This window comes from Triturus cristatus, chromosome 1_1, assembly GCF_964204655.1.
Source record: "Triturus cristatus chromosome 1_1, aTriCri1.1, whole genome shotgun sequence".
Taxonomy (NCBI): domain Eukaryota; kingdom Metazoa; phylum Chordata; class Amphibia; order Caudata; family Salamandridae; genus Triturus; species Triturus cristatus.
The window spans coordinates 882,235,688-882,254,558 of NC_140579.1; positions in this window are offsets into that span (position 1 = coordinate 882,235,688).

An 18,871-nucleotide genomic window follows, 5' to 3' on the forward strand; every position below is an offset into this window, starting at 1 on the left:
CGACGAAAACGCGCAATGTCAGCAGTTCTGCCCGTTGGAATTTCCAAGGCGGCACTCGCTCGGCGACGCTTTTCGTCGCGAGTGGAGTTGCGGTCTGTTGTACGCCTTTCCGCCTATACCACTTCTGCCCAGAGTGCTGAAGAAGATCAAGCGCGACCGGGCCCAAGTCATCTTGGTGGCTCCGGTTTGGGCACGAAGGTACTGGTATCCCGAGCTACTCAGTATGTTGACCGATCCTCCGATGCGTCTGCCCCTTCGGGAGGATCTTCTGTCGCAGCAGCAGGGGACGGTCCTCCACCCAAACCTGTCCAGCCTCCACCTCCATGCGTGGAGATTGAGCGGCGGCAGTTGATGCCATTTGACTTGCCTCCTGAAGTCTGTGATATCATTCTGGCAGCCAGGCGTCCCTCTACAAAGACGGTATACGCCTGCCGGTGGAACAAATTTGTGGCATGGTGCACAGCAAAGGCTGTGGATCCCCTCTCCGCCCCTCTTTCTGAGGTTCTCCTCTTTCTTCTTTCTTTGGCCCGGCAGGGCTCTGCCCTGGGCACCTTGAAAGGTTATCTTGCTGCTCTCTCTGCCTTCTTACGGCTTCCAGATCAGCCCTCTCTTTTCAAGTCCCCTGTAGTGTCACGCTTTCTTAAAGGCATTACTCACACGTTCCCTCCTGTCCCTTTCGTAATGCCTCAGTGGGACTTGAATCTTGTCTTGACATTCCTGATGTGCGCTCCCTTTGAGCCTCTTCACAATTGTCCTCTTCGTCTGCTGACGCTTAAGACTGCTTTCCTGGTAGCCATCACCTCGGCTAGACGGGTGAGTGAGCTCCAGGCTCTATCGTCCAAGCCTCCTTTTCTATCTGTTCATCCGGACAAGGTTGTCCTTCGGCCTCGTCCTTCCTTTCTACCGAAAGTGGTGACCCCCTTTCATCTTGGGCAATCTGTCACCTTGCCCACCTTCTTTCCGCCTCCGCATCCCTCCAAAGAGGAAGAGCGGCTCCACCGTCTGGACCCAAAACGTGCGCTCTCCTTTTATTTGGACCGCACTAAACAGTTCCGAGTGGACGACCAGCTTTTCGTTGGCTACGTGGGTGCAAAGAAGGGAAAAGCTGTACACAAACGGACCATTTCTTGGTGGGTCGTTTTGTGTATAAAAATCTGTTATTCCTTGGCAAAAAAGGAACCGCCTGTTGGGCTGCGCGCCCATTCTACTCGGGCCACAGCGGCTACTACTGCTTTGGGACGGGGAGCCCCTTTGCAGGACATCTGTCAGGCGGCAACGTGGGCTTCACTGCACACGTTTGCCAGGCATTATTGCCTAGACAGCCAAGTCCGGAGGGATGGCTTCTTTGGCCGTTCTGTCCTCCAGGACTTTCTGGTGTGATCTTGGTTCGCAGACCCACCACCGGGGTTGGTATTGCTTGGGTATCTATTCTAAGGTGAGGAATCTAACTAACGTGTTTCTTTCAGATGAACAAGTTACTTACCTTCGGTAACGATGTATCTGTAAGAAACATTAGTTAGATTCCTCACCGACCCACCCATCCTCCCCGTTCTGCGAACTGACATCTAGGGTTAAGGCTATCCCTTTCAGGGCCCTAGAATTTTTTGGCACCAGTGTCGGTCTCTTGCATGGCCCTGCGTTCCTGGTGCGGAAGGCTATGTACAAGAACTGAGGTCAGCGCGCGAGGGCGGCGTCTAAGTACTCCGACGTCATTCCGGCGCACGACGCAGACGACGGACGCGGAGCTGCAGACGAGACGACGCCTAGCGACGCGCAAGGGGTATTGCTGACGAAAAATCTTCCGGATCCAGTCTGACGCCTGGGGATATTTTAAGGTGAGGAATCTAACTAACTAATGTTTCTTACAGATACATCGTTACCGAAGGTAAGTAACTTGTTCCTCTTTCCTTAATAAACCTTTTGATGTGCAACATCTCTTTGGCCCAGCTGTTGAAACATCTTTGGAAAAGATGAAAAAAGACACAGAGGTTGCTAAGTCCATGGGGGCCTTGCAAGCACCTTTCAACAGAGATTGCTTTTGTCGCTTATTCTACAGGAGCAGCTCCAAAAACATCTCTACGGACAATGCCTCCTCCTCTTACAAGGGCAACAATCAGTCTGCCTCTTCAAGAGGTTATTTTCGAGGAGGATATAGAGGAAATAACAGCAGGGGAAGAGGCATATGTAATTCTACACGCACCTCCCCCGCCAACAACAACAAACAATGACTTATTTCCCATACCTCCCGATCATTACACTCCTGTCGGGGGACGTCTTTTACAATTTCTACCCATATGGAAAACCATTACATCCGACAAATGGGTTACACAAATTATCCAATCTGGTTATTGCCTGCAACACACAAGCACTCCACCCAATATTCCTCCAAGGTCACACCTCATGTCACAAGAACATCTTACACTTCTAAAGCAAGAAGTTCTTTCGTTATTGCAAAAAGGTGCAATAGAACCAGCTGTAGGAAGGTGGATATCTGACTATGGTTACCCCCAACTTTTTGCCTAGTGTCTAGCTGGTTTTTCGACTTAGTTGGCCTGAGATCCTGCCATTCAGGGTCTCAGGCTGTCTGCTCTCTCTTTAAAATGGACTCCATGTACCCTAGGTACATACACAATTGGTAAGGATCACCTTATTGGACCCTGTACAGTGTACCCTAGGTACCCAGGGCATAGGTGTACCCTAGGCCTCCCAGGGGCTGCAGCATGTATTATGCCACCCCTGGTCTGGCCTTCCAATCCGACACAACTGGCTGATCACTCAGCTGGGGCAAGGTCGTGTAATCACCCCTTGCTTAGATATAGTATACCTATATCTACCTTTAAAATAGACACATGTGTACCTATCAGCCACTCCTATGGCAGGCCTTAACAATCCTGGAGGCAGAGTACTTGGTAACATGTGAGTTGGTGCTCTAGCATGAGCTGAGCCTGTCTGCAGCTTTCGGAACCATGTCCTTATAGCTGTTCTATGATATAGCCTACCATATACTCTTAAAGTGCCTTATAATCTTAAACAGTTATGGTAACTGTGGTTTGGCTTTATCAAAACATGTCGTGTAAGGTGTCTAACACTTTGGAATAATACCCCCATACCATTTCTGGTGATGTGGATATTATTCCTCCCTTCTAGAGGGAGAGACATGTTAAAATCCTACTTTGCTGTTTAACTCTAACCAAAGCCTCAGCATCACAAAATGGATGCTGCTGCCACAGACACAAGTCTGACCTCCTGCTGCTGGGAGTGATCCCGGCCAGGGAGGCTTGGACAATAGGTTTCCTGCTTGGGGAGGTGCTAGCACCTCCCCAGACAGACTTTAGTGTATTGGGGCAGGGAGGGCTGAAAGGAATGAGACATGCCTGGGGCACACAAGGTGTCCCATGCATAGTCCAGTTCAAACCGGTGCTGGGGCACTCCAGCCCCAGTCCTGGCGTGAAACTGGACAAAGGGAAGGGGGTGTAACCACCCCCCTCCCAGCTCCCACCCATAAGGCGTGACCTAGCAGGTATCCCAGCCCCCCAGATTAGTATAAGAGTGGGAGTTGGGCCTCAAGACTTTAGATTATCCTGAACCTGCAAACTTGAACAGAAACTCTGGACCTTCGACATTCGACGAAAGAAGAAGACTGAAGAATCTCCCTTGTGGCCAAGGAGTGGCTACCCTGTGCAAACAGGCACCATCAAGAGACTACCCTTTGCTTTGCTGAAGTTCTACGAGGGACCGACTGCAGAGCCCGACCAGAACCTTGACTTCCAGACTTCTCCGACCCTGATCCCCATCCACAGCCGTGCTGAGATCCGTGGAGGCGACGAGAGACGCGGGACCGGCTACCTGGGAAAAGTGGCTAGTATCTTCAAGCGCAGCTTCTGAGGCACCCTCGAAGTTGTGCACCGGGATTGAGAAGCCCCAACCCCAAGCACCATCTGCACCGAAGATCAGCCCCCCACACTCCACGAGTCCTGCGTGGGGCCCTTCTGCATTTTCCTGCTTGCCGCGTCTGTCCGGTTGCTTGCCCGCTGGCTAGTGGCCTTTGTGACGACGCACCCTGAAATCTTCTGCGCTGGTTTGGCTCCTCCAGACTGGCTCCCGCTTCTCTGCAAAGAAGAAGCACCCCAGACCTTGCTGGTCTGCACCAGAAGCAAGTCCTCCGTTCTTCGTGGGTTCCGCTTGCCAAGGCTTGGTGAGTCCTAGTCCAACTTCGACGCCGCCGACAGCAAGAGCCTTCGTGGGACAGCTCGCCTCCTGGTCCTGGTCGTCCTCGACGTTCCCTGGTCCTCGTGGCTGCAGCGACAAGCTTCACCTTCACCTGCAACCTTCCCGACATCGCCTGGTTCCACGTGGTCACTGGCTAGTGACCTTGACTCTGTCCCTTCTGCTTGCAGGTCTCCTCTCCTCTTGATCCCAGCCTTGGGATCCACCGGACACTCTTCACTGACCGCCTGTCAGCAACTTTCCTTCAGGCATCCATAGAAGTCCACGACGAAACCCGATGCAAGTTCACACCTATGCACCCGCAGCCTGTGGGCTAGGTAACTTGGGTACTTCGGTGCTCACAAGGGTATTGACTATCCTAGGGTCTAGTTTCCGAGTCTCGACTTTGTAGCTATACCAGAAGTGTCCTAAAACTGTTTATTTCTAACTGCTAGTGATTCTATCGACCATTACGCGTGAGTGTTTCCACTCTGCACTTGAATCCCGTGGGCCTCCCACTTCCTAACTGTTGCTAGTGTAGTGTAGCCCCAGCGATGGCCTAGGCCTATCCTATTTCCGTGACAGTGGTCCTTATCCCACTTACTTAGTATATGATTTGCGCGGCCCCTAGGGCCTAACTGTATTACTTACCTGTGTGACTTAATGTATGCATAAATAAGACTGTGTTGTACTTACCTCTAATCTCATAAAGAGTGCTGAGGGTTTGACTAGAATAAATACACTTTATTTTATATATATATATCTGTTGTGGTGTCCTTTCATTTGGTATTCAAGGGATTATATATGGTATCACAGCTGGCTTCACATGCCATTCAGAGTTTAGCCTAAGACTGCTCTTGTCCATGCTACCACTAGAATAGCTGGTCTATAAGGTTGACTTTACAACCAATCACCATAAGGGTATTTGGACTGATATAAGGTGTACACTAGAACTAGTGACATCATACATAAGGCCAACTTCTCACACCAGCCCCTTTGTAATATCAAGAAACAGGAGTGTACTCCCTATACTTCCTAATTCCCAAAAGGGACGGCTCTCTCAGACACATATTGGACCGCAGAGAACTCAATCTATACATTCAGTCGGACCATTTTTCACATGGTAACACTCCAGCAAGTGCTTCCTCTCCTTCAGCAAGGCCACTTTCTATCCACTCTGGATCTAAAGGATGCTTATTTCCATATAACAATACACCCTGTCCACCGCAAATACCTCCTGTTTGTGGTAGCAGGCCAACATTATCAATTCAAGGTCCTACCCTTCGGAGTCACAAGTGCTCCCAGGGTTTTCACAAAATGCTTGGCAGTAGTCACAGCCCAGCTGAGAAGACAACAGGTTCACGTCTTCCCCTACTTAGACGACTGGCTTATAAAGGCCAGTTCACACAACAGTTGCCTGCGACACACAGAGAAAACTGCAAATCCTTCACCAACTAGGGTTCACAATAAACCAGTCTAAATCCCATCTCCAACCCTCAGTGTCTCAAGACTACCTAGGAGCTACCATAGACACGCACAAAGCTGTGGCATATCCAACTCCAGCCAGACTCAGGACATTTCAGAACTTACTGTCTCAGTTTCAGCCTCAACACTTCTTACCAGCTCAGGTGTTTATGCAATCTGAAAGAAACCCGTTAGTTAGATTCCTCACCTTAGAATATCCCCAGGCGTCAGACTGGATCCGGAAGATTTTTCGTCAGCAATACCCCTTGCGCGTCGCTAGGCGTCGTCTGCGGCTCCGCGTCCGGCGTCGGCGTCGTGCGCCGGAATGACGTCGTCAGAGTACTTAGACGCCGCCCTCGCGCGCTGACGTCAGTTCTTTTTTCCGTGCCAGTAAGCGCAGATCCGGGAGAGCTACCCCTTTTAGTCTTTTTTGACTAACTTTTTTGATCCTTTTTGATCTTGTCTCGACTCCGGTGCCGGCAGGATGCCTGGTTTCAAAGCCTGTGCTGACTGCAACCGCTTGATGTCTGTTACGGATCATCACCGCCGGTGTCTTTACTGTTTGGGCCTCGACCACGACGCGGAGTCGTGCTCGGACTGCAAGGCCCTGACCTCGAAGGCTAGACTGGAGCGGTCCCGTAAGCTCCTCGAGCTTCGCCACTCGGCTCCGCGCCCCTCTCGATCCCGGTCCAGGAGGAAGTCCAAGGATCGGTCGCGGAGCCGCAGCCGACGTCATCATCGCTCGTCTGGCTCCAAGTCTTCGGGTAAGTCGAAGCACTCCAAGAAGTCCAAGACGCGACACCGCTCTTCGGACTCCCCTCGCCGGTCGCGCGACTCGGCCGAGGGTCAGGGTGGGTCCACCCCCGCGGCTCCAGCGGAGCCGCAGGCGCCGCGCAAGTCCCCATACCCGCCGGTCCCTGGGACTGACGCGACGCCGGCGGAAGTCAGTGCCTTCCTCTCCGCCATGAGGAGCCTGGCTCCGCCGTCGACGCCCGCTGGTGCGCCTTCGGGCCCCGCGGACCCGACTGGGCAACCTTGCATGCCGCTGGCTCCGGCCCCAACACCGCAGGTTCCCGAGGGACTCGTCCCCGCCGACGCCGGTCGACCTCGTCACGCCTCCTCCGCCGGCGTCGACACCGGTACCACCTCCAACGCCGGCTCCGCTCGGCGTCGAGCCCCAGTTCAGCCCCGCTCCGGATCCGGCGCCGTTACGGCGTCGATGGACGCCGCGTACGGCGCCGTTAGAGACACATTATGTCTATCGTCCGGCTCCGATCCTTCCTCCTGTTTACCAGGAATCGGATGACGGGGACGTCTGGGAGGGGTCCAAGGACCCTATGGCCGTTCAGGCTCAGCTGTCACAGGACTGGGCAGACGAACTGGGGGAGGCCAGTGGTCTGGATACCTCACCAGACACTGGATTCATCTCTCCTCCGACTGTGGCTTCGGAGGAGGGTGCTGCTTTCTCTGTGGTGCTGCGCAAGGCGGCCGCAGCCCTTGGGCTCGAGCTGCCTGCCGTGGCTGTGAGGACTAACGTCCTCACTGAGGTGCTTCAGTCTGCAGCAAGCTCCACTGAGCTTCTGCTGCAATTCAATGAGGCCCTCATTGACGTTCTGCAGGGCACCTGGTCCAAGCCCTCCACAGTCCCTCCTGTGGACAGGAACGTCGCCAGGCGCCACCGCCCTGCTCCGGGCGACCCCAGTTTTCTGTCCCAACACCCCACCCCCGAGAGTCTGGTTATCCAGGTTTCTACCTCCCAATCCTCCTTCCCGACCGCTCCGCCGGACCGGGATTCCAAGAGACTGGAACAGTTTGGCAAAAAGCTGTTCTCCTCCCTTAGTTTGGGTCTGCGGTCCTTGAACACCGCCTGTCTTTTGGACCGTTATTCCCACTCTCTGTGGGATACGGTGGAGGACGTGCTGCCCCTGTGCCCGGAGGAGGCCCAGACACGACTTACCCAGGATCTGGCCGATGGGAGGGATGCAGCACGACATGCAATCCGATGTGGGCTTGACACTACGGACTCGCAGGGTAGGGCGATTTCTACCACGGTGGCGCTTAGACGTCACGCCTGGCTCCGGTCCACGTCCTTTTCGGGGGATGTCCAGAGCACTCTCATGGACATGCCCTTTGATGGCACTCGCCTTTTTGGTGAGAAAGCGGACAGTGCGCTGAATCGCTTTAAGGACTCCCGGGCTACGGCCAAGTCCTTGGGCCTCTCGGCCCCGCGGTCGCAAACTTCCGCCTTTCGCCCCTTTCGTGGCCAAGGAAGGGGTGCCTCCTCACGTACGCCTAGCCACCAGCCGTAGAACCAACCTGCGCGCAGTCGCGGACGTGGTTTCCGCCGAGGTGGTTCTGGAGGACGACGCGGTCAGCCCACATCCACCCCGGCAGCATCCGCCTCCAAGCCTTCCTAGTCCGAGCTTTCCGGCCCATTCCTCGCCAGTGGGCGGCAGAGTTCGCCATCACCTGCTCCACTGGCGTACCATCACTTCGGACAGGTGGGTGCTGCAAATCGTCCGAAGGGGCTACTCCCTCCCCTTCGAGACGACCCCTCCAGCCATGCCACCGCAGCAGCACCGTATCTCGGAGGATCATTTGAATCTTCTGCGAGAGGAAGTTTCGGCACTCTTGGCCAAAGAGGCCGTCGAGCACGTTCCGAGCCCAGAAGTAGGTCGTGGTTGTTATTCCCACTACTTTCTGGTTCCCAAGAAGGGCAAAGGGGGCCTACGCCCTATCTTGGACCTCCGGAACGTCAATGCCTTCCTCCGGAAGGAACGGTTCAAAATGTTGACGTTGGCTCAGGTTCTAGCTGCCCTCGACCCTGGAGACTGGATGGTAGCGTTGGACTTGCAGGACGCATATTTCCACATCACCGTCCTGCCGGCCCACCGGCGTTACCTGCGGTTCACGGTGGGCCAGGAGCATTTTCAGTTCACCGTGCTCCCCTTCGGCCTCACCAGTGCCCCTCGGGTGTTCACGAAAGTGATGGCGGTGGTCGCAGCTCATCTGCGCAGATCAGGGGTTCCAGTCTTCCCCTATCTCGACGACTGGTTGTTGAAGGCGGGCTCGCCCCAGGCAGTCGTCTCCCACCTCCAGACTACTGCGGATCTCCTGCATTTGCTGGGGTTTTCAATCAACGTGCCGAACTCACACCTGAGTCCCTCTCAGAAGCTCCTCTTCATCGGAGTGGTTCTCGATTCGGCGCAGTTCCGGGTCTATCCGCCGGAACAGCGGGTCCGGGATATTCAGGCCCTGATTCCCATCTTTCGGCCTCTATCCTGGGTTTCGGTCAGGCTAGTGTTGCGGCTTCTGGGGCTGATGGCCTCCTGCATCCTACTAGTGCATCACGCCAGGCGGCGCATGCGGGCTCTGCAGTGGGACCTGAAGTTTCAGTGGGCCCAGCATCACAGCAACCTGTCCGACCGTGTCTTGATCTCGGAGGGCACTGCACAGCAGTTGTAGTTGTGGCTCACGGACCGCGATTGGGTCACGGGCAAGAGCCTCTCCCTTCCCAAACCGGAGCATGTCGTAGTGACGGATGCGTCCCTCCTGGGCTGGGGTGGCCATATGGGAGAGGCGGAGATCAGAGGCCTCTGGTCTCTGGCGGAGTCTCGCCTCCACATCAACATGTTGGAGTTGAGAGCGATCCGACTTGCACTGAAAGCCTTCCTTCCCTCTGTCAGGGGAAGTGTCGTGCAGGTGTTCACGGACAACACCACCGCCATGTGGTATTGCAGCAAACAGGGCAGGGCGGGGTGGGGTCGTGGACCCTTTGTCAGGAGGCTCTGCGCCTCTGGACGTGGCTGGAACACCAGGGCGTCACCCTAGTGGTTCAACATCTGGCGGGCTCTCTGAACGCCAGAGCAGACTAACTCAGCCGCCGGTGCATGATGGATCACGAATGGCGTCTGAACTCCGAAGTGTCGCAAGGTCTCTTTCAGCAGTGGGGAGAGCCTTGGTTAGATCTATTCGCCACCGAAGAGAACGCGCAATGTCAGCAGTTCTGCGCGTTGGAATTTCCAAGGCGGCACTCGCTCGGCGACGCTTTTCGTCACGAGTGGAGTTGCGGTCTGTTGTACGCCTTTCCGCCTATACCACTTCTGCCCAGAGTGCTGAAGAAGATCAGGCACGACCGGGCCCAAGTCATCTTGGTGGCTCCGGATTGGGCACGAAGGTACTGGTATCCCGAGCTACTCAGTATGTTGACCGATCCTCCGATACGTCTGCCCCTTCGGGAGGATCTTCTGTTACAGCAGCAGGGGACGGTCCTCCACCCGAACCTGTCCAGCCTCCACCTCCATGCGTGGAGATTGAGCGGCGGCAGTTGATGCCATTTGACTTGCCTCCTGAAGTCTGTGATATCATTCTGGCAGCCAGGCGTCCCTCCACAAAGACGGTATACGCCTGCCGGTGGAACAAATTTGTGGCATGGTGCACAGCAAAGGCTGTGGATCCCCTTTCCGCCCCTCTTTCTGAGGTTCTCCTCTTTCTTCTTTCTTTGGCCCGGCAGGGCTCTGCCCTGGGCACCTTGAAATGTTATCTTGCTGCCCTCTCTGCCTTCTTACGGCTTCCTGATCAGCATTCTCTTTTCAAGTCCCCTGTGGTTCAACGCTTTCTTAAAGGCATTACTCATACGTTCCCTCCTGTTGCTTTCGTAATGCCTCAGTGGGACTTGAATCTTGTTCTCACATTTCTGATGTGCGCTCCCTTTGACCCTCTACACAATTGTCCTCTTCGTCTTCTGACGCTTAAGACTGCTTTCCTGGTAGCCATCACCTCGGCTAGACGGGTGAGTGAGCTCCAGGCTCTATCGTCCAAGCCTCCTTTTCTCTCTGTTCATCCGGACAAGGTTGTCCTTCGGCCTCGTCCTTCTTTTCTACCGAAAGTGGTGACTCCCTTTCATCTTGGGCAGTCTGTCACCTTGCCCACCTTCTTTCCGCCTCTGCATCCTTCCAAAGAGGAAGAGAGGCTCCACCGTCTGGACCCAAAGCGTGCGCTCTTTTTTTATTTGGACCGCACAAAACAGTTCCGGGTGGACGACCAACTTTTTGTTGGATACGTGGGTGCTAAGAAGGGAAAAGCTGTGCACAAACGGACCATCTCCCGGTAGGTCGTTTTGTGCATCAAAATCTGTTACTCCTTGGCGAAAAAGGACCCTCCTGTTGGGCTGCGCGCCCATTCCACTCGGGCTACAGCGGCTACTACTGCTTTGGGACGGGGAGTCCCTTTGCAGGACATCTGTCAGGCGGCTACGTGGGCTTCGCTACACACGTTTGCCAGGCATTATTGCCTAGACAGCCAAGTCCGGAGGGATGGCTTCTTTGGCCGTTCTGTCCTCCAGGACTTTCTGGTGTGATCTTGGTTCGCAGACCCACCACCGGGGATGGTATTGCTTGGGTATCTATTCTAAGGTGAGGAATCTAACTAACGTGTTTCTTTCAGATGAACAAGTTACTTACCTTCGGTAACGATGTATCTGTAAGAAACATTAGTTAGTTAGATTCCTCACCGACCCACCCATCCTCCCCGTTCTGCGAACTGACATCTAGGGTGAAGGATATCCCTTTCAGGGCCCTAGAATTTTTTGGCACCAGTGTCGGTATCTTGCATGGCTCTGCGTTCCTGGCGCGGAAGGCTATGTACAAGAACTGACGTCAGCGCGCGAGGGCGGTGTCTAAGTACTCCGACGTCATTCCGGCGCACGACGACGGACGCGGAGCCGCAGACGACGCCTAGCGACGCGCAAGGGGTATTGCTGACGAAAAATCTTCCGGATCCAGTCTGACGCCTGGGGATATTCTAAGGTGAGGAATCTAACTAACTAATGTTTCTTACAGATACATCGTTACCGAAGGTAAGTAACTTGTTCATTACTAGGAATGACGGCGTCTTGCATTTTCGTGGTTCCCTACGCAAGACTTCAGATACGTCCCCTACAGGAATGCTTAGCACGTCAGTGGAACCAGACTCGGGGTCAGTTATCAGATCTAGTGTTGGTAGACGGCCGCACCCATCGCTCTCTGCAGTGGTGGAACACACAAAACCTGTTAAAGGTGCGGCCCTCCAGCAACCCGGTTCCACAGACAATACTGACAACTGACGCATCACTAACAGGTTGGGGAGCACATCTCCAAAACCACACAATTCAAGGCATGTGGAGCCCCCAACAGAAACAGCTTCCCATCAATCACCTAGAGCTCCTGGCGATTTTTCTGGCTCTGAAAGCGTTTCAAGTTCAGCTAGTACGCAAAACCGTACTTATTCGTACAGACAACATGACTGCCACGTACTACATTCAAAAGTAGAGTGGGACACACTCCCTCCAACTGTCCCAGCTAGCACAGGAAATCTGGAGACTGGCCATTCATCACAAAATCTATCTTCTGACAGAACACTTCCCAGGAGTGGACAATCAGATGGCAGATCTGTTAAGTCGACATACACAACCGATCCACGAATGGGAACTACATCCTCAAGTCCTCCTCCCATTATTCCAAATGTGGGGCTTCCCAAACATAGACCTGTTTGCCACGCATCTAAACGCAAAATGCCCAAACTTCGCGTCAAGGTATCCACACCCATTGTCCAAAGGCAATGCACTATGGATGAATTGGTCAGGGATATTTGTTTACGCTTTTCTGCCTCTCCCACTCGTTCCATTAGTGGCTCGGAAACTCAAATAAACCTCCCTGACGCTAATCCTGGTTGCTCCCACATGGGCACGTCCACCATGGTTCTCAACTCTATTGGAACTCTCAGTAGTTCCTCATCAAAAACTACGTCTTTCACCCAGTCTCCTCACCCAGATCCCAGTCAACTCAATATGGCACCTGAAGTCCTAGAGTTTGGCTATCAAAATCTACCGCCAGACTGTATGAATATCATCAAGGAAGCTAGGCATCCTACCACAAGAGTCTGCTATGCAGCCAAGTGGAAGCGGTTTGTGATTTACTGTAGCAACCACCACATCAACCCACTTAATGCTTCGGTACAAAGCATTGTTTGCTATTTGTTGCATCTACAACGTTCCAATTTAGCATACACATCTATCCGCTTACATCTTGGTGCAATGGCTGCATACCTCCAAAATAGGCAGCATCTGTCTCTTTTTCGAGTACCTGTCATTAAAACATTTATGGTGGGACTCGTAAAGAGTTATTCCACCAAGACGTCCACCTGCACCCAGTGTGGAATCTCAATATTGTTCTCACTAGGCTGATGGGTCCACCCTTTGAACCATTGCACAGATGTGAACTGTAACTTCTTACATGGAAAGTGGCTTTTCTGGTCGCTATCACATCACTCGGAAGAGTCCGTGAGATCCAGGCATTAACCATAGAAGAACCTTTTTTCAGATGCACCAAAACAAAGTGGTTTTTCGGACCAACCCTAAATTCCTTCCTAAAGTCATTTCTGCCTTTCACATTAATCAATTGGTTGAGTTACCTGTTTTCTTCCCTCAACTAGATTCAGTGGCAGAACGTGCTCTACACACACTAGATGTCAAACGAGCATTGCTGTATTACATTGAAAGGACAAAACCTTTCCGTAACACTAATCAACTTTTTGTAGCTTTTGCTCCACCACATAAGGGCAATGCCATATCAAAATCTGGTATTGCAAGGTGTATTCAAATATGCTATGCAAAGGCTAAACGAACATTACCAGTTCCCCCTAGAGCACCCTTTACACGTATACCCCTAGAGCACCCTCTACACGTAAACTGGGGGCTTCTATGGCAGTCCTAGGGAATATACCCATAGACGACATATGCAAAGCTGCGACATGGTCTACCCCTCACACATTCCCAAAACATTACTCGGTGGATGTGTTAGCAGCACAACAAGTTAGAGTAGGTCAGGCAGTTTTACGTACACTTTCAGACTACTGCAACAGCTGCAGGTTAGCCACCGCTTTGGGAGATAACTGCTGTATAGTCTAAGCAAAAGCATATGATCTACAGCTCATATGCCTCGAACGGAAAAATGCTACTTACCAGTATGCATCTGTTCTTGGCATGTAGAGCTGTAGAATCATATGCACCTACCCGGGTACCTATACCTGTTGCAGTTACATCTTAGTTAGATACATACATTCATGGACCTCTCCTTCTAACTACTCTTTCTGACTCCATTATCACCCGCTGCGGGAAAACAATCTAACAATGGAGTTGAGGCTCGTGCGCACTATCACCTAAGGGAGGAGTCACCTACCTCGTGACTGGAAAGACTTATTTGAAGAAAAATAAAAAAGTGCAAACATCTGGGCCCAACACTAGATGGCGATCTATGCAAAACCATATCATTCTACAGCTCAACATGCCAAGAACAGATGCATACTGGTAAGTAGCATTTCCCTTCCAACACCTTCATTAGATGTGCTTTAGATGCAACTGATTCTGCAGCTAGAGGGATAAATACTAGCATCCTACTCCACAGACATGCCTGGCTACGTCTCTCAGGGTTTAAACCTGAAGTACAGCAATCCATTCTAAACATACCCATGAGAAAAAACATCTTTTTGGCCCTGAAGTTGATCAAGCGCTCGAAAAGATGAAAAAAGCTACAGATGTTGCATAATCCATGTGAGCACTTCAGTCTCCCTCTAACGGTGGTTCCTTTTGACACTCTTTTTACAGGAGAGGGTCCAAATCCACAGGGACAGACCAAAACAATCCCTCTTACAAAAACACTTCTCAATCATCCTTTACAAAAGGGTTTTTTAGGAGACGGCTACAGGGTAAACAGTCCAAGGTCAGAGGTAAAAACACCACCCCCCGTAATTCCCCTTCCCCAAATAAGCAGCGACTTCCTCACACTTCCCTCCGACTATTCCACACCTGTTGGAGGAAGACTTCAATACTTTCTCCCCATTTGGGAATCAATAACTAAGTTGGCAGTGTATGCCGAGACGTGGGTCCCTTGCTCACTGGATTCAAGCTAGCCTGGCTGATGACGGCTGATTAGCCAGAAACCGGTCCCAGGATGCTTGTTTCCGGTCCAGGGAAGACATGGCTTGGCTGTTCGGGCTGGACTATTTCCATGAGGCACAGGGTCAGACTGATTTGCATATGGCCATGTTTGAACTGGGGTGGCGGCATGAGCTAAAGAATGATGATGGATTAAACCCAGATCAGTTGACTGGGGGTGAGTGCTTGCAATGTTCAACACTCCGTCCATCATCCCCTTTGGTTTTGCTTTGTTTGCCCTAAGTTGGCTGGGTATGCCCAGACGTGGGTCCCTTGCTCACTTTGCCACTGCATTCAAGCTAGCCTGGCTAATGACGGCTGATTAGCCAGAAACTGGTCCCAGGATGCTTGTTTCCGGTCCAGGGAAGACATGGCTTGGCAGTTCGGGCTGGACTGTTCCCATGAGGCACAGGGTCAGACTGATTTGCATATGGCAATGTTTGAACTGGGGTGGCGGAGTGAGCTAAAGAATGATGATGGATTAAACCCAGATCAGTTGACTGTGGGTGAGTGCTTGCAATGTTCAACACTCCGTCCATCATCCCCTTTGGTTTTGCTTTAATCAATAACAACCGACAAATGGGTGATTGGAATTTGCCAACATGGTTATTGCCTGGAGCTTACCAACAACCCTCCAAACATTCCACCTTGATATCACAAATTGTCAACAGACCACCAGCACTTGCTTCAACAAGAAGTGCAATCTCTATTACTCAAAGGAGCTGTAGAACCAGTACCAAGGGTCAGGGTTTTATTCACTTTACTTTCTAATTCCCAAAAAGGACAGCTCATTAAGACCTATTTCAGATCTCAGCGAGTTAAACAAATCGTTCTGTCAGGGCACTTACACATGGTGACTCTGCAACAGGTACTTCCTCTTTTACAGCAAGGCGACTTTGTCTACGCTGGATCTAAAATATGCCTACTTTCACATTCCTATTAGACCAGCTCATCGCAAATACCTCAGAATGGTGGTAGCAGGCAAACATTACCAGTTCAAGCTACTTCCATTTGGCGTCAACACAGCCCCCAGACTGTTCACCAAATGTCTCGCAGTAGTAGCTGCTTATCTCAGGAGACCGTGTATCCATGTCTTTCCTTACCTAGACTACTGGCTTATCAAAGCGGGCCCTTACCAGAACTGTATACTACACATTTGGGCAACAGTACACCTACTTCATCAGTTAGGTTTCACAATCAATGCACAGAAATCTCATCTGTGCCCTACGCAAGTGCAATCTTGTCAAGGAGCCTCCCTCAACACTCCCAAAGCTCTAGCCTCTCCCATTGTAGCCAGGATTCACAATATTTAGGCCACAATACTACAATTTCAACCCAATCAAACATTAGCCAAAGTTTTTATGCAGCTGCTGGGAATTATGGCATCCTCCATTGCAATCGTACCTCATGCAAGGCTTGACATGCGTTCTCAGCAAGAATGTCTAGCGCGTCAGTGGAATCAGTCACAAGGTCAATTAACCAATCTAGTGTTGGTAGACTGCCGCACCCATCGCTCTCTGCAGTGGTGAAACCCTCAAGACTTATCAAAAGGGCGGCACTTCATAGACCCGATTCCACAGACTGTACTGACAGCAGATGCATCTTTAACCGGTTGGGGTGCTCCTCTCCATCACACAGTACAAGAGCTGTGGTCAGACAATCCCAAACATTTCCACATGAGCCACCTGGAACTTCTAGCAGTGTTTCCAGCACTCAAAGCTTTCCACACTCACCTTCTATGCAAAACTGTCTTAGTCCGCACAGACATGACAGCTATGTATTATCTGCAGAAACTGAGAGGGAGACACACTCGCCAGCTGTCGCGCCTGGCACAAAGCATTTTGAATTGGTGCAATACATCACAGAATTTATCTCCTAGCAGAACACCTTCCAGGGGTAGACAATCAAATTGCCGACCTGCTCAGCAGACACAGGCAGCAAGTTCACGAGTGGGAACTTCATCCCTACTTTCACCAATTGGGATTTCCACAGCTAGATCTGTTTGCTACAGTCCACAACGCAAAATGCCCAAACTTCGCATCCAGGTCCCCACACTGTCTATCCAAGGGCAATGCTCTATGGATGAATTGGTCGAGAATATTTGCCTATGCTATTCCGCCTCTCCCACTATTTCCATTATTGGTTCGGACGCTCCAACAAACATCCCTCACATTGATATTAGTAGCACACACATGGGCTTGTCAAACTTGGTACACCACCCTGTTTGAACCGTCAGTGGTGCCACATAAAAAGCTACATTTCACACCCAGTCTCCTCACTCAGAGCCATGGAGAAATCAGACATCCAAATCCCAGAAATCTCAACCTAGCAATTTGGCTCCTGAAGTCATAAAATTTGGTTATTTACAATTGCCACGAGACTCGATCAATCAATCAGGGGGTGCCGACACAGTGCAGCGACACTCCACGGAGGTCGTGATCAAAGGAGAGGAAGCCGCGGGACCGCTCCCGGAGCCCAAAGTTCTCTTCATCCCACTCGAGGTCCTTAGGACACTCGGGGAAAAGGCACAAGAAGTTGTCATCCAGTAAGGAGCACCAAGTCTCAGTTCTGCGGAGCCAGGGTCGACTTTGTGCCTCCCTCCCTTTCCTGGTGCCAGAGCGACCCCCGTGCAAATAAAGAGTTTTACGAGGCCATGCGCAGCATATTTGAGTGAGCCAACCCCTCTGGCGAGCCTTCAGGCCCTGCGGGGTTGGAATGGGGCCCCATTGGATTCAACGCCGTCAGCTCCGGCCACACTGCCGGTGGGGGCTTCAGGGATCCGATCCCAGTTCCGGGTCGACGCCACTTGTGCCATCGCAAACTCCTCCTGCATCGGACCCGAAGTTGGTGCCACTTGTGCCCATAGGCGGCACCAGCCCCATCCTTATCCCTGGCGACATGGAGTCGGAATGACGTCAATTGAACCCAGGGATTCTGTGATGTCCTCTGAACACTTTGAGGATGTGTTAGGTTCAGGAGAGGAATGGGAGGGATCTATTCCCATTTGAAACAACAGGATGACTCTTCAGAGTAGTTGGATTGGTATGGGGAACTTGGGGAAGCCAGTCATTGGCCACCCTGCCCTCGGTAGCCGAAACCTCTAAGCACTCCTAGTCTGACTCGGCAAGACCACACCACTCCAGTTGGCGGGCGAATCCATTATCATCTCCCCCACTGGAAGTCCATAACATCAGACAAGTGGGTCTTGCAGATTATTCAGGAGGGCTATTCTATACTTTTGCTTTCTTTTCCTTCTCCCATTCTGCCAAATCAGAAACTGCTGACAGAGAATCATTTAAAATTGCACCAGGCGGAAGTTACAGCTCTTGTGGCCAAGGGAGCTACAGAGGGTTCTGGGTTCAGAAGTAGGCAGTGGCTGTTTGTAGGAGGCTGGCTTAGTATATGGTGGAAACTTATTTAAGTGAAGCCCTCTCACTAATCTAGGCAACACTTATGGTGATTTTAGGGTCTTAGACAACTATAGAAAGCTCTTTAAGTGGTAGCTGAGGAGAGCAGCCTTAAAGCTTAGTCAAGAAGGAGTGCAAAGCAGCTTGTTTTACCAGTACTAATCATATAGTGTAGGTTAAGTGAAAAAGAACCACACAGTGTTATAATAATATCTATTTATTATAAACACTCACTAACATATTGAGATATCTCCTACCCAGAGATATAATCACAATACACACAATACTTTAACAATAGTACAGGTATGTAGCACAAATGGTCTCCCCCTGAAGTGGTCTTCAGGGGGAGACCAAACCATATTCTAATGAAGTGGAATGCAAACCACGACCGATATCGAGACTGGACCAACAAGACTTACAAGCCGGGGACCCAAGGAACCACCCAAGGTAAGTACCCAGGAACCCCACGGAGACCATGTGCAGAGCGGAAACACAACTGCGTGCTCAGTACAAGTAAATGGGGAAGTCGTGGTTGCGGTTTTCAAGAAGGACCCTTCCCAGATGACCCTGAAGAAACCCCGTGGAAGATTGGAGTCACCCCACCTGTGGATACCCCAGGATACCCACACCAGGGAAGCCGGATGCATAGGTGTGAAGTGACGTCAGAAACCGATGTAGAACACAATGTAGGACTTCAGTGAAGATGCTGCTGGCGAAAAAGGTGAAAGAGTCCGGTGAGATCCAAGATTGGATTCTTGAAGAGTACCTGCAAGCAGAGGGGACAGACTCTATGCCACTCAGGAGTGACCAAGAGGCACGAAGA